Raw genomic sequence first — 5,000 nt, forward strand, 5'->3', positions numbered from 1 at the left:
GAAAAAACATGTGGCCGCGTTTTGGTTCAATACGCATTCTCCAATACATGACTTCAAATGTTTTATTTTTAGGAAAGTGTTTCAAAGTCAACACGAACACGATCGCCTCCTCCGTCTTTGTTACATCTCCTGTTCCAGACACAGACATGACAGCTCACACGTCGTTACTCAATAGTGCCAGGAACGAGCCGTGTTTAAATCGTCTCTTGCACTTAGCTCTCTCTCTCTCTCTCCTTCACTGACATAACTCCCCTGGTTTTGATGAAAGGCCGTGACGTCTCCGGTAATCAAAGGTTTTCCTAATTAGGGGGAGAGGGAGAGCTGTCTGATTGGTCCCACCGCATCCAGCACAGATTGTTCATGTCATAGTCAATAGAGGTTTTGGCGTTCTTCTCCATCTCAGCCTTGGACGAACGATAGTTTTTCCGAAGGTGTGTGAATAAATTCGCTTCGCTTTTGTCATCTTTCTTCTTCTTTTATACATTTTGCGCGCAATTATACTCTAGCAACCATGTCACATAACAGCAGTGTGTGCAATGGAAAACGTTAGGCCTTTCGCCAAATGTGAAACAAATTGCTGATAAGTTATTTGAATATAAAGAATATCCAATACAAAAACATGCATTATTGTACACAAAGTAGACTCAAACAAAAGAGTAATCCCAATAAAAAATATAAAAAATTACAAATGCACCCACCGTTTCTCTAAGTAATATAAACTAGAATTTCAAGTGTCAGTTTTGAAATTAGAAATCAGAAATTTCTACGTGATTATGGTGGAGATGATGGCAATTATGATGAGGATGATGTTCATAATTTTGATGGAGGTATTCATGATGAGGATGGTTATGAGGATGATGATGATGATAATGATTTCAATAATCTTGATGATAATGATGATAACAATAAAGATGATGGATATATATAAATGATTGCACGAAGAGAATATAAAAAAAAGAAGTCTTCAAAACATTCTGATAAAGGTAATGGTAACGATAATAGTGATAGTGATTGCAATAGTAATAATGATGAAAATAATGATAACTAGAATTATTTATGTTAATGAGGATGAGTATAATGAGGAAATGATAGTTATAATAATGATAATGATAATAATAATGATAATAATATTAATGATAATGATAATAACAATAATATTATAATGATAGTAATAATAATAATAATAGTAATAATAAGAATAAGAATAATGATAAAGATGATTGTGATAATAGTAGTAATGATGATACAAAATAACAATGATGATACTAGCAATGATAATAATGATGAACACAATAAAGACGATAAGAATGATGAGGATGATGAAAATAAAAATAATGATACTGGTAATGGTAATGACAACAATGAAAATTATCTAGATAATTAGAATAATAACTAATAGTAATAAGATTTATGATGATGATAGTAATGATTGTGAAAATGCAGACAGGACAAAAGATAGTGATGATGATGATAACAATAAAAATAATAGTGATAATTATGTCAGTAATAATGATGAAAATATTGAAAACGATGATAATAATGATCATCCTGATAATGATGGAAGTAATGATTCTTATTGATAATGATTGTGAAAACAATGATGATGAAAGTGATAATGATGACCCTAATGAAAATAATGATGATGGTAAAGATGATGATAAAATATATAATGAATTTATAAAGGATGGTGCTGCCAATAGTGTAAAAAAGAAACAAAAAATGATGATAATGAAACAGATGATGATAATGAAAACAATGAAAATGATGTGAATTATACTTGTAAAGAAGGAAGGCAATCACAACAAAAAATAACGATGAAGATGAACATAATAACTGCAGTAATTATAGCAATGGTGATAACTTAATGATGAAGATAATAAAAAAAAAGACTTATTATGTGATGAACATAATGATGACGACGACAAAGCTACTAATTAAGGAGAGAATATCTACAGTCAAAATAACGACGATAATACTAGTACCAACAATGAAGATAATAAACACAATTAAAAAAGGAACATTGATGATACGGATTATAATCATGATAACAAACACCATTACATTGACGACCGCGACTGCCACAAGTAGAAACACCTACAAGATCTGCCGTTGACCTTAATTAATCTGCCGTCACATCTCTATTCAGTCAGACAACTGGTCCTGCCTCTACACTCGCCCTTTCTCTACCCTCGTCTTCCTTAGAATAACCTTCCTTCTTTAGTCTTCGTGTTCTGAGCCTACTACAATCCTCGGGTCTCTTGAATATGCTCGTGAGTTGTACCTTTTCGTTTGGGATATAGGAGAGAGAGGGAGGGAGGGAGGGAGGTATAGGGAGGGAGGTATAGGGAGGGAGAGGGAGGGAGGGAGGTATAGGGAGGGAGAGGGAGGGAGGGAGGGAGGGAGGTATAGGTAGGGAGAGGGAGGGAGGGAGGTATAGGGAAGGAGAGGGAGGGCGAGGGAGGGAGGTATAGGGAGGGAGAGGGAGGGAGGGAGGGAGGGATAGAAAGAGAGAGAGAGAGAGAGAGAGAGAGAGAGAGAGAGAGAGAGAGAAAGATAATGATAACAGTTATGATGATAATGATGATAATAATAATGATAATAATGATAATGTACTGATAATAGTAAAGATGATGGTGATATTGTTGGTAATGATAACACAGTAATAGTAATGATAATGATGAAAATGATGATGATGATGATTGTACTGATACTAATATCAGTAATAATAATAATAATATTAGCAATATTTACAATACTGATTATAATAATTATAATAACAACTATAACAACGAAAATAGTAACCATGATGATAATGGTAATAACAATGATTCAGATGATACAATATTTTAGCACGATGCCAACAACAACAAGAGCAACAACAACAACAACAAAAACAACAATGATCAGCCTAGAAATCAGTCTCCTCTCGCCTAAACTCGTCTCTATTTCGCCCACTAGGATCTCCCTCCACTCCCTCTTAGACATGACTGAGGGGTCTGACTCTTACGTTTTTTTTTTTTTTTTTTTTTTTTTTTTTTTTTTTTGTGTGTGTGTGTGTGTGTGTAAGTTTGTGGGCATTCTATTAACAGCTTGAATTCGAATGATTTTTTTTTTCAGCCAGAAAGACAAAGATGTGTTTGGCTGGTTCTGAGAATTTCGTCATTTTATTTATTTATTTATTTTTTTCTTCTTCTTCTTCTTCTTCTTCCTCTTCCTCTTTTTAAAACCCCGGTGATCATCCATTCGACCGAGAACTGCAGCTACGTATCTTATGTATCTGATAGCTGCCCCCCCCCCCCACACACAACCCTTTAATCTTCCTACCCCTTCTTCCTCCTCCTCCTCCTCCTCCTCCTCCTCTTCCTCCTCCTCCAGTCTCTCCTCGAACTAACCCCTCCCCCACCCTCTTCCCCCATCCTCTCAGCTAACTCCCTCTCCCCTCCCCTCCCCCTCCCCCACCCTCTTCCCCCATCCTCTCAGCTAACTCCCTCTCCCCTCCCCTCCCCCTCCCCCACCCTCTTCCCCCATCCTCTCAGCTAACTCCCTCTCCCCTCCCCTCCCCCTCCCCCACCCTCTTCCCCCATCCTCTCAGCTACCTCCCTCTCCCCTCCCCCTCCCCCACCCTCTTCCCCCATCCCCTCAGCTAACTCCCTCTCCCCTCCCCTCCCCCTCCCCCACCCTCTTCCCCCATCCCCTCAGCTAACTCCCTCTTCCCCTCCCCTCCCCCCTCCACCCTCCCCACCCTCTCCCCCCATCCCCTCAGCTAACTCCCTCTCCCCTCCCCTCCCCCTCCCTCACCCTCTTCCCCCATCCTCTCAGCTACCTCCCTCTCCCCTCCCCCTTCCCCCTCCCCACCTCCCCGCCTGTTCCTCCCAGCAAGCAGAGAGTGTGAGTCAATCATTGTCTGTTATCAAGCACACTACTCGGTGGGAGGAAGCCGTGCTCGCGAGGTAGGGTGAAGTACAAATATACTTTTTTTTATGTATTAGCACTAATTGTTTATTCATTCATTTACGAAAGCGCGTATCTATTTCCCCTATTCATTTCACATATTAAAGACGATTTGCTGTTGCTATTGCCATCTGCGGATAAGATAAGATAATATTGCGCGTCCCTTGAACTATATCGCAAACACAGTCTCCCAGTTTCTGAATTCCTGATTTCCGAAAAAAAAAGACTGAACATTTTTTTTGTTTTTTTTTCGGAAAGGTAAACATACAAAGAAGAAAACATGAATATGATGCAAACAAATTGATAACGATGGAAAAATCGGATACCAGGAGAGAGATTCGATTCCTCGATTTTTTTTTTTTTTTTTTTTTTTAACGTTCTTTCTCTTCTTGTGTTTCCGTCGTGCCTTTCCTCATCCTCTTTTTCTTTCCCCTGTTTCTTCTCCGTTTCTTCTCCGTTTCTTCTTCTTCTTCTTCTTCTTCTTCTTCGTCTCGCATTTTCAGCTTCTTATTTCTCCTCGTTGTTTTTTTTTTTTGTTCTTCTTCTTATCATCATCATTCCTTCTCCCGTTCCTCTTCCTCTACCGTTGCTCTATCCACTCTTTTTTCATTTACTTTTTCCACAGAAGAAAGTGAAGTGACATCACCAGTTAATCTCAACCAAGGCTCTCCGATGAAGGAATCTTCCTCTCATTCCACAAAGGATAAAAAAATCTTTTAAGACGACTGGGATGTTTGAAAATATATTTGGAAGTTGATGTAGAAATAGTCTTCTTATGATTCCTTCTTTTCTTTAATTAAATTGATACTCTTTGCGGAGCGACTGATACAGAAGCAGTATTATTGTCATTGTTACTGTCATGATTATTATTTCCGAAGTTATCATTGATATTCTTTAGTAGTTATCATTGTTATCAGCATTGTCATTGTTACAATGATTCCCACCATTATCATTGTTATAATTATTATCCTTATTTTCACTGTTATCATCATTATTACCATTATTGTCATTATTGTTGTTACCATCATTATTGAAATCTTTATTACTAT

This window comes from Penaeus japonicus, unplaced genomic scaffold (genome assembly GCF_977035675.1).
Source record: "Penaeus japonicus unplaced genomic scaffold, GWHDUDI00000001_assembly GWHDUDI00000012, whole genome shotgun sequence".
In the NCBI taxonomy this organism is placed as follows: domain Eukaryota; kingdom Metazoa; phylum Arthropoda; class Malacostraca; order Decapoda; family Penaeidae; genus Penaeus; species Penaeus japonicus.